Source organism: Lissotriton helveticus, chromosome 9, assembly GCF_964261635.1.
Source record: "Lissotriton helveticus chromosome 9, aLisHel1.1, whole genome shotgun sequence".
NCBI classification, from domain to species: Eukaryota; Metazoa; Chordata; class Amphibia; order Caudata; family Salamandridae; genus Lissotriton; species Lissotriton helveticus.
Window position 1 is genome coordinate 1,032,680,707 of NC_136070.1, and position 12,125 is coordinate 1,032,692,831.

A 12,125-nucleotide genomic window follows, 5' to 3' on the forward strand; every position below is an offset into this window, starting at 1 on the left:
TCATACATTCATTCATAAGTAGTTGTTATTGGAAGAGTAGCATGGTGAATACTTATTAAGAGCTGTCCAATTTGATTGCCAGAGAACACTTGTTCAGTTATTGTTTACTAGGGCTACGCCAACACCCAGTTGAGTGTCAGTTCTCTGACCCCAGGCAGCTTGCAAAGGAGGCAGACCGCTGGGTGAATACCAGAGTGTCTGAAAAGGCATTTGGGAGTGATCTTAAGGGGATTGGCTCAGGGTCTCCCCAACCGAAGGTGGGGGAGGTTCATAGTAACCCAGACAGGTCCCAGTCTAGTGGGGGGAAGGGTCTCATGTCTATTTTACCCCCTCTGCGTAGTCTGGAATGTATGTTCTGCTAAAGTCTAGAAAGAACAATATTGATTGAGTTTTGTTAATGCGTTTGATGGGTGTAGAAGAGCACGCTTCTCGAGGAAATGGGTTGCCTGGCTTCTGCATTTACTTGACCACTCATATCCAAGGAACAGGACACTGAGGTGGGCTATTTTTGATTTTTTGTATTGAACATGTAGCCCATGTGAGCAAATCCAGCCAAGTGACTTGAACAATTATCATCCGTCATCATGGAGGACAATGCCTGGTCATCGAATTCTTGCAGAGGTTCTATAACCTGGCAGGAAAACAACCTAGGGTTATTCTTATACTATATTTGAGAGAATAAAACACTGAATGTGGTCAAGTACCTGCTTTCAGGCACTATGTTTTGGCAGAAAAATCCATTGGAATGTCTAATGTGGTTTTGTATTTTTTCACCACTATGTTATTCCTTAGTGCTGCGCTGTGCGCATTTTGTGCTACAAATGTGCATGTAGCAGCGTTTATAATCTAATACTAGACAACATGAATGGTCTAGTTAAATTACTGGAAACAAAGGATTATTCAAAGGAGAGATGCAACTTTCTATTACACCTTGGTATTCTAGTTGTGTGAGTGAATGATGTGATAAGGGGAACCGTCATCCCACCCCACATGGTTGCAGTATAATGCAAGAGCTTGCGCTAAAGGCTATTTCTTGGAATATGAAAGTTTATCTGCAGCTGTAACAAGATCAGAAAAAGCAGGCAAAATTACTGTTTCTCCCTCGGGCCGTCCATGACAAATTCTGGTGGCCAATCCCTTTCAGCCAAGAGAATGTCATAGCTGAATGACAAGTTCTCCCAAAACAGAACATTAAAGTATTGTGTTATGCCCCCTCTTTTTGGAGTTGCAGTTCATATAATCGATGCGGGACACTCATCGGGTGTTTCCACATGGATATAGTTATTAACGAATCTGTAATGACAGATCAGAGAACCTAACCAAAAGGAAGGGCTTCCGCTAAATGTGCGAAACAACGCCCCAAAACTAGGAAGAGAAAATTCTCTTCTTGAGTCCCCTCACTCACCAAGGATTGCCCCTAGGTGACATGCTTCATCATTGGTGCTACAACTTGCGGGACTACGTAGGAGCACTTTTTGTGAAAAATGTGTAGTGCAGTGTTTGGGGGAGTGGTGATGGTGATACTAAAAATATCTAGCTAGTGAACAATTATTTTATTCCTGCTCCTAGTTGGTATGGATTAAAAGGGGTTAATTGTAGGGAGGAAGTGTAACTGTTATGCGTATACTTTCCCAAGTATTTGTTCGACATGTTTCAAGGTGTCCACTAAACCTCTTCTTCAGGACCACATGGGGGACCAGCCCCATGCGTACCACGACGTGAGAAAAACTATCCTATACTAAAGAAATATTGTAATAAAGAACAGATGCACACCTAATGTGTGAGCACCAAATTTAATACATACGGTTGAAATCAGACTTGTAGTATCTGTTCAAGGAAATAAAGTGACAAAGAGATTAGTACATATTGCCTGCCCACCTCTCACGTGGGCAGGTCCACACCATATGCAGTGCTTAAATCAATCCATTCCTCTATAGTTTGTGTCAGTGCCCTTAGTAGTAAAAAATATTTAATTGGTACTTGTATCCAATGTGACACCTTGGAAAACATTGGACTACTCCATTGTGAGAAAGCATTGTTAATCGTTAAAAACATTGGTAAAAAGAAAGAAAGAAACACTCATGAGCAAACATTACAAGGCAGAGTAATGAGGAATTTTCAAAAAGGTTTTTCTTGTTTTCCAACTTTGCATGCGTGCTGCATTGTACCGCACACAAGCCAAGTGGGAAGCACAGCGTTTGTATTGGAAGGGACCCTTTAAAGCATAAATCCTTTGCTTCCCACAATACAGACACCCTAGCTCTATGGCACATGGGTGTCCGTGTTGATGCATGGCAGCAAAAAGTGCACAAGAGCGAAGAGAGAGAGAACAGTGCCACATCTTAGAGAATATTACGTTGTTCTGCTCTCTCCCATTCATGCAACGCAGGTCAGCAATTTTACTTGCTGTGCTGTGTTGTGTGACTTCTATGAAATTTTGGGCCAAAGTGTATACTGTTAAAAGTGTGGTGTTAAAATGCATCCCACATGCACCTAGTGCAGCGGTGGCCCGTACAGGTAAGAGCAGTGGGGTCGGGTGGGGCACGATGGAGGTATTTCGATGGATGATTTCCCTCATCATCATCCGTCGAAATCTCCCCCACCGGGTCCCACCTCCCCACTGCTCATACCTGCACAGGCCGCGGCTTCTTGAGTGTGCTATACTCTACCAGGTTTCCTGCATATGTGCATGTTTGCATGTGTCAGCAAACATCAACATTGGTTACAGTGGATTTGTGTTATTCAACTCTGCTATGTGACTGTGACTGAAATCAGTTCTCCTGCCTGGCCCATAATTATCAGAAAAACATATGTTGTAGCTATTTAAGGTCACAAGTGCACAAAGGAGAGCCAATACCACTCTTGCCACTTTATAGTGAATGTCTTCTAATGTAAGATGTAGCAGTTTTGTAGAGGTCCGTTTCTCATTCTTTAGTTTCCCATATTATGACTGAATTACTCGTGGTCCTTGACAACACCGCTGGCTCCATTTTTTCGTAACTTAATCTACAGCGTTGATTTTCAGCACTGGATCACCATCTGTATTCACTCTTTAATGACTGGGCTACCAGGTACCCTGTCATTTGTACTGTTGTGTAATCTGCCTTCCCTGTTTGTAAGATGTAGTGAACACTTGCTGTTGTTTCAGGAAACGGTGCTTCCATTGCGAGAACTCTGACTTATAAAAAGTGTAGGAATATTGCATCATTACCTAGACCAGAACTGAGAAATAGTTTTTTAGGAAATGAACTGTAAGGCAACCTCTGAGATGTTAGAGAACAGAAATTGTGGGTAATGAAAAAACCAAGTAAAGCGTTAATTACAGTGAGTGCGTATGTATACTGGGTACAGAGAAAATAATGATCATGTGCATTTAGCTACTAACTTATGTTATGTATAATTCGCCACAGAGCATAGTGCAAAATCACCCCAGATCACTTATTAGCATCAAACCAAAAGGATTGAGCTGGACATAATGCATACTAAGAACCTGCAACACCACGTTGGAAAAAGCATAGATTGGTCTAATGGTCTGTCCAATTTTTTGTTACAGACATTGAAGATATCGCAATAACCAGTCCTTTACCTAGCACCCTTTCCTCAGTGTTCCCAGTCAGAACCTTTGCATCAAGGAGCAATACAGCATTTGCGGTGCTGAAAGATGTCTGTCTAGGATATTGCTGCTGCTTAATAAATTCCCATTTTGATGTTATACTGGCCCATAAATGTTCTTTTCTTATGAGTATGACATTCTCACCATGACAACAAAGGGTGGCTTTGTGCAAATTGCAGGTGCAGCTTTTGGATTCAAGAGTTAGGACCACAGCCATGTCAGTCAAACTAACGTGGCTCCATTCTATTGTAGCTCCACTCCTGAGTTTTCCTCTGGTACACTTTGAAATCCTTTTCATACCTCTTCACCATGATTCTCAAACCTCATCCACTCATTTCAAGTACCTTCAACAACTGTCTTGAATGTTAGAGCATAGCTAGCAGCGACTCTGAACTTGTATCACTGTCAAGATTTTCAGAGGATGCTTCAAGGTTACGATCTCCCTACTCCAAGTCCAGTTACATGTTGTTTGCTGGTCAGAAGCATTTCCAGATGCTAAATCAAGGGTAGCATGTGCAGCCTCAGAAATTCCTGGAAGAGGTACATCACAAACTACATGATTGGTTGGCTTTTATAGCAGAACTGGGATGCATTTTTTTTTTAAGACCTTTATTTACGTACTTCACCTTACACAGCTTCTGGCCTACAACCTCCTGGGCCGGCCGCCATCGTATTTCAAATATTTTAGTTGAATTAGTACACAGCCCAGTAGCCGCCATCCCGGGGGCGCGGCAGCATCTCACTGTCACCCTTACGGGTGTATCACCATCTCATTGCGGATCATGGAGGTCCAATTTTATATTTTATAACGTTAAACAATTAAAACCAACAAGTAGTTACCACATATATCGATCAGTCCCAATGCATTCATGAATTTCTGCATCTGAGAGGGGTTCCCCGTTTGCGGCAACACTGGTAGTCTATCCGTAAGGGGATCTATCACTGCGTTGAAGTCCCCTCCAATTATAATATCTCCCTCAGGTAGTTCTAACAGGAACTTTCCTAATGCTGGAAGTATGATCGAGTGTAATGCCGGGGGGACATACACCGATACCACATTCAGGAGTTTCCCCTCCCACTGGCCCTGAAGTGCCGCGAAACAACCTTGTGCATCTACCTTAGTACTTAGCGTGATGAATTGTGTTGACTTTTTTACCAGTATGCCCGTGCCCCTTGAGCCCGTGGAAAACTCAGAATGTACTACCATTTTGTATCCCTTTCTGTCAAGTGCCTTCGTCACAGTCCCTGTAAGGTGGGTCTCTTGGAGGAGTGCCATTGCTGGCCCCTGCCTTTTCACCGCATTCAACACCAACCACCTTTTTATCTTATCACCCAGTCCTCTCACATTCCATGACATGAGCCCAAGAGGCACCACTCGGGATCGCTGCAACCCCTCCTCAGCTGCCTGCCCTTGTACGTCTTGCATCGATTTTCTTGTAGGGTTGGTAAAGCTGCTCGGATCCCATTTTCGGGGAGTGTCTGCCCAGTGTCTGCCCTAATTTACTTGCATGTTCTGGTACGTAGCTAGACCTTTATTGTGGAACTGCAATAACTTGTAAACACCCCCGTCCCCCCTCCCCCCTCCCTGCCTCCCTGCTTAACGGGCATGCAACAGCCCGCTTCCCCAACATAGCAGAGTGCTTGACCCATCCCTTTAACAGTTTACTTGCGCGCTGGGGTGGAGAATCCTCTGGAGCAGGCGACTCCCCTGCCCTCCTTCGGGCCCCCCAGGCCAGTGTCCAGGCGCGTCTTCCCAGCAGAGACTGTGTCACGGGCAAAAGTTTGTTTAGTCCTTTTTGGGCTTACATCATGGGGTCAGCATTCCACCCCTCCAGCAGCTCCCTGGCTTTCCAGCATTGGTGATCGATTTCCCTCCCCTCTTCCAGATGATTGTGACCCTGGGAGCCCTTCGTCTCGGTGGTTTCGGTCTTGCCTCTTTGTGCGATGCGGTTGGCCTGTGGGTCTCCAGCCCTCCAACCAGTCTCGTGCCAACTCCGGTGTGTCAAAAAAACAGACCTTGTCCTCTGCCACCACTCGAAGTCGCGCTGGGAAAAGCATAGAGTATGGCACTTCCTTCGCCCTTAATGCCTTCTTGACGTCTAGGAAAGTTCTCCTCCTGCGCGCCACCTCAGCAGTGTAGTCCGGGAAGAAGGCGACCGTCGAGTTCTGAATGCGGATGGGCGGAGATACCCTTGCCGCCTGCAAGATGGCATCCCCGTCGCGGAAGTTGAAAAGTCTCGCTAGGATAGGCCTCGGGGACGCCCCCGGCTGTGGTGTCCCGCCGGGCACTCTGTGGGCCCTTTCCACCGAAAAGAAGTGCGAGAGGCCCTTGGGTTGTAGGTGTGTTTGGATTAGGTCCTCCACATATAGGTCCATTGCCCTTTTTCCTTCCGATTCCGGAACCCCTAGTATTCGAACGTTGTTCCTCCTCGAGCGTCCTTCCTGGTCATCCATCTTGTCTCTGAGAGATTTATGTTCGGCCGCCATCTTCTCCATTGCTGCTTGTAGTTCAGAGACGTCTTCCACCGGGGATTTCGTAACCACCTCCACTTGTTTCACTCGCTCATTCATCTTTTGGAGGTCTGCTCTAATCAGAGTTACTTCAGTAGCAGTTTGTCCCGTCTCCTTCCTGGACTTTTCCTGTGGAGTTACGAGGGTCCACCTGGGGTGAAGTGTTCCTATCATAGGCGAATTTGTCTAACCTCGCCTGTGTGGAGTTGTGTTAGGGACCTCTGCCCGCCATGGCCTTTCTCGTGTCCGCCGCGCTCCTGCTCCGTGAGGTCACTGTAATATCGGGTTCTGGTTGCCAGTTGCGGGTTCTTTGTCCCGGCCGCAGCCTCCGGGGGTCCAGGTGGCCGCTACTCTCCAGTGCTAGGTGTATGCTGGATCCTCTTTACGGGCGCTAATCAGGCTCCCTACGTGCCTCTTGTTTCCGGTGGTGCGTGCGTTTGGCGGTTCCCCTTCCCCTACAGTTTCGTTTTTACTGCCTCGTAGGTGTGGTAAGGGGGGGTGTGTGTAATGTCCCTCCGGTACTTCTTAGCGAGGCTGTGTCTCCCTGGCCCCACGTTCGCGTGTCGGTTCCTGCAGCCGCTACGTGTCGCTACTTCCCCAGCTCCCCCTGTAGCGCAGTTTGTTATCTGCTGGATGCCGTACACATATGCACTAAATTCCTCGTGGGCACGCTCCAACAATGTTTCTGGGGCCCAGTGGCGGTGAGTGTCGGGACTACTCGTTCTTATATCCAGGAACGCGACTGAGACCCGTCTTTACACTGCCCCTGGCCTTCAAGTCTCGCCAGGGGGACTTTGTTCATGCCGTTTTCCTGCCTTCCAGTTAAGGGGGCCCAGTGCGCTCGTCCGGTGGGGCTGTAGCGCCGCATAATTTGTAATTGCGCAGGAGCTTTGCCTGCCTAGCTCACAGATCGCTCCCCACAGCCACCAGTCACCTGGGTCTCGCGGGCGTCTCAGCTGTTGTTCGTTTCTCCTATCGGCTCTCAGTGCAGTGTAGTACCTCCCGCTGTGACCTGTGGTGCCTCCGGTAGCGCCGCCACTGCCTCCGTTTCCAGTGGCCCTCTCAGTTTCGGTTCGTCCGGTCACTTCCTGTGCCCGAGTCCCGTCGCCTCCTTACTTCCGCCCGGGTCACTGTTTCAGGCCAGTCCGCTGCTGTCTCCTTCGCACAGGCCGCGCCGCGCCGGATATCTTCGCCGCAGTTCTAGATGTCCGCCGGCTCACAAGATGTCTCTGCGGGGTCCCGCCCAGTCCTAGACCCAGTCAGCCCCACCGGAGTACGATTTTGGCCGGATCAACGTTTCGGATTTGTGGGGGAATTCGCCTCGCTCCCGGAGCTCCTTCGCTAAGCTGCCGCCATGTTCGGCTGCCAGCCACGCCCCCTTGGGATACATTTTTGATTGACTGCCATTACCATATCAGTGGATATGGATCTGTTGGAGCTATTATAGCAACTGAGATTGCCCACTTATCTAGTCCAGATCAGGCTAATTTCAGAATCGCTAGGGTCAGAACAAATGAGAGTATTATGAGCGGTTGTCAAGTGAATCAAAGTACAGCTCCATCAACGTGCTTGTAGGGAGTTTATCAATCTGACCATAACCTTACATCTTCCGCAGGGATGCAAGTGCGGATATATGTAATTTGAAAGCACAATGTCAATACTGTCTTAATGCTTATCATATATTTTACTAGGAGGCCATCTCCTGAACTGTTGAGGTGGTGTTATAGTAGTGGTATAGTGATGTTACACCAGTCAAAACCAATCTCATTTTCTAGTCCTTCAATTGAAACTTTCCTGGGTGCCATGTTTCCTACCACTATGGGGTCGATTCCGATCCGTTAAAAATCTCTGTCCGTACGACTCGCATCCGGAGCCGTTTCCGTATGACTCGTACGGACGCCGTACGACCGGACGATTCCGATTCCGATCGGGCAACCCGGACGCGATTCGTACGTACGGTCCACGTCGATTCGTACGGAAAAGCGCACGATCACCTACACACCGTACGGCGCGTACCCCCCATGATCGCAGGGGTACGCGCCGTACCCCTGCGATCATGGGGTTATGTGTCGTACACCCAGCGTACATGGGGGGTACGTGCCGAACACCCAGCGTACATGGGGTACGGCACGTACACCATGTACGCTGGGTGTACGGCACGTACCCCCATGATCGCTGGGGTACGGCGCGTACCCCTGCGATCATGGGGTGTACGCGGCGTACCCGGGGGGGCCGTTCCGTACCTGTTTCGGGGCGAACTCTGACTGTACGACAGTTTCCAGCTCCCATAAAAAAAGGGTCGTACGGAGCGTACACAACACGGATCGTACTTGCCGGGTCGTAAAAAGCAGCCGCGAAACGTATGGACGTCGTGTACAGCGGCTTCCGAGGGCAATTCGTACGGGGATTTCATTCGTACGGTCCCTGGTACGATTCGGACGGATAGCTGCATCGGGTGTGGATCGTACTACGTCGTTCGTACGGAGACGGTTACCGGTACGATTCGTAAGGAAAAAAATGCTCCGTACGACGATTCGGAGCGCTTTTTCCAGGATCGGAATCGACCCCTAAGAGTCTATTTAGAGTGAAGACAAGTACTGAAATGGAGGACATCATGTTACCACAAACCTCCCAAATTTTCCACAAATCCTTTGGGACTTTACAGATGTAAAGCATGAGGTGGAAACCCCGCTTCACCTCTTGTATTTGGGTCGGGGAAGATGTGCTAACAGCAGACAAAAAATGCTAATGGTTGACAGAAGTTCTATGTCTGCCAGTAAGTAGAAACTTAGCGCTCTATGAGGGAAGCAGTGTACAGGCTTTATAGCGTATTTGCGAGTGCATTGTGGAAGAAGGATGTAAGGGAAGTGGAGGATAATTATATTACACTGGGGCCAAACCTTACAAAGATTTTGCACCAGGTTTGTGTTACTGTTTTTTAACCTAGACCTGACACAAAATACTGTTTGGGATTTACACACCAAAGCAAATGGAAATTTGCCTTACTTTGTAGCAAAAAGTTAATGTGCACCAGGGAGACATACCATGGGTGGTGCATGGGCATTCTCATGCATCCTTTTATGAATTTGAACACAGATTCTTATCCACAAAGACTTATAGACAGGGATGTATGCTGAAATCCTATACCTTCCTCAGGCTGGGGTAACAAAGAGAAATATCTTTTTTTCTCTTCATTTTTTTCCTCTATACATGTGTGCTATACATAGAGGAAACAGCCTTAAAGTGTAGGTTTGTGCAGGAAGTGATCCCTTCAGGAGACTCCTACCTGAATCATATCTATTGGCATGTATGGTGGAGTTAGGTATAGAAAATCAATACATACTTACCTCTCGATATTTTTTGTCCTTGATATTTTGTCTACGATATTAAGGTCTAATGATATTCCTAATCAGTGTTCCAGATCCACACCATTTGGAATATAATGTAGGTCCAGAACAGTCCAAATGGAATCAACAAGGGAAATGCCTTCAGTATGTGTAGTGGGTGAAGGATCTAAGTGTAGACAAATGAGCACAAAACATAGATGCTGACACATTTAGGTCAGGGATACCACACATTTACATTGTGTGAACCTTAAAGGACTGGGGATGAAGAACAGAGTGGTGTTTTGCACAAACAGCAGTGGCGTAGGATGGGTGGTGTCATGGGTGCTGGCCACCAGGGGTGTCATCACTGAGAGGGGTGACAAAATGGTGGAGAGCGTATGGATAAGGCAGCGGAGGCGGTGTTTCTTTCTGCCGAATTCTGTCTCTGCAGTTTGTACTGGGGGCGGGCGGTGACAGGATGTTTCCGTGCCGGGTACCACCTGACCTTGCTACGCCACTCACAATCAGTGCATTGCAGATAACGTACATACTGAAATGAGGATACCAATAATTAATTTTGTTTCTGAACTTCTGAGTTTTGTGGAACATTTGACTCTAGTGTTTAAGAGCAATGCGGTGAAGGGACATTGAATAAATGTTTGTGTTGAGATTTAGGATGAACTTTATTAAATAAGTTATGAACAAAACATTGGTGATAATTACTACAGGGTTAATTACTGTGAAGTCTCGCTGTATTATTGGCATAAATATAATCAAGTAGATAGGTAGAAATGCCCAGAAACCCAGTCACTAAAGTGTTTTACTATTCCACCTGGTTATAAATGACCCCCTTATTTGTTGTTGTTTGCTGGTAATTGACAACTTGTCATAAAACATTGTGATTAATGCTGACCAATGATGTGGGGCCCTCTAAACGTCTTGTGTGTGCCAAACAGCCTGGTCGTGGACTGACTGAATTTACCCACTCTTGTTAGGCCCAACGCCTGCCATGTCCTTGTACTCTGGCTCATCTGCAGTAGCGGACCCCCAACATGCCCAACCTGCTCGGTGCTAATCTGCAGAATAACAATTCCTGCTGCTAACAAACCCTGCTCCTTCATAGGACTCCCAGGATATCCGAGTGGTCATTTGGCATCATTATCAATCAATCAATCAAACTTTTTGGGACTTGGGGCCAGATGTACGACTCTATTTTACATGTGCAAACGGGTTTGCGACTCGTTTGCACATGCAAAATGTGAAAGGGCTATGTACAATTCCTAAATAGCGACTCGCAATTTATTTGCGACTTGCTATTTAAAAATTGCAAGTCACTATTAGGAAGGGGCGTTCCCTTCCTAATAGCGAACGCAACTCCATGTATGAATGTTTTGCGACTGCAATTACGGTTGCAAAACGCTTGCAAATTTGCAGTCGGAATTTGGAAGGGGTCCCCAGGGGACCCCTTCCACATTGTGACTATCTCTAAAAATATCTTTTAAAAGCAGGCAGTGGTCCCTGGGACCACTACCCGCCCTTAAAAAATTAAACAAAAACATTTCTTTTTTTTTTTTAAATGCATCCCGTTTTCCTTTCCTAATTCCCAATAGGTTTGCCATCTGCGACCCCATTGGGAATCACAAACAGTGTTAAACACACTGTTGTACATGCCACATAGTGCCTCGCAAATTGCGAGTCGCAAATGAGTCGCAATTTGCAAGGCACTATTTTGCACATTGTACATCTGGCCCACAGTTAATAAAAGTCATTACAAATTTACTCAACAGAGAATCTAAGACATGTGGATATAGAAACAAAAGGGCATATTATCAACAAAGTGGCGAAGAGAGGCGTTAGCCATCTTGGCTTAACCCCTCTCTTTGCCACTTCGGAAACGCTAGGCTGCACCATATTACCAATGATATGGTGCAGCCTAGCGTTTCCCCCTGCGATGGCGGTACGTTTTACAAATTATCACCAGTGCAGGCACCCTTGCACCAGAGTGCAAGGGTGTCTGCGAACAGGGAGGTTTGTTTGGAGTTCCTTCCTGCACATAAACAAACCTTAAATGCCATTTTGTAACTTACATGTGTGCTGCTTTATGCAGCACACATGTAAGTTACAAATTGGCATTTTTAAAAAGAGGTTTGTTTATGTACAGGAAGCGACACCTTCCTGTACATAAAGAATCCTTTGAGTTTTGCTTTTTCCATGTGTGCTGCTCAAGGCAGCACACATGAAAAAAGAAAAAACGAGGAGAAATGAAGCATTTCTCCTCGTTTCACCAACTTAACACCAGGACTTTTCTAGTGTTAAATTTGGTGCTGCCACCTATTATCGCCAAGTTTGATAATAGGTGGCAGCATCAAAGTGAATGGGTGTTTTGCGGTGGAATGCCCACCGCAACACCTACTGCACGCTCCCTTTCACGATGAGTTTATCGTGAAAGGGGCCCTATTACCAAGGCAGCATTAAGTCAATTAACGTGGCTTTAAGCCTCGTTAATTGACTTAACGCTGCCTTGATAATAAGGCGATGCAAATATTGCTGCGTTATCTGCAGAAAAGTGCCGATAACGCAGCGATAAGGGGCTTGATAATATGCCCCAAAGTGGCTACTCAAGAAGTAAAGAATAATTCAAAATATATGAAAACTGCCTGTTCTACATATATCAT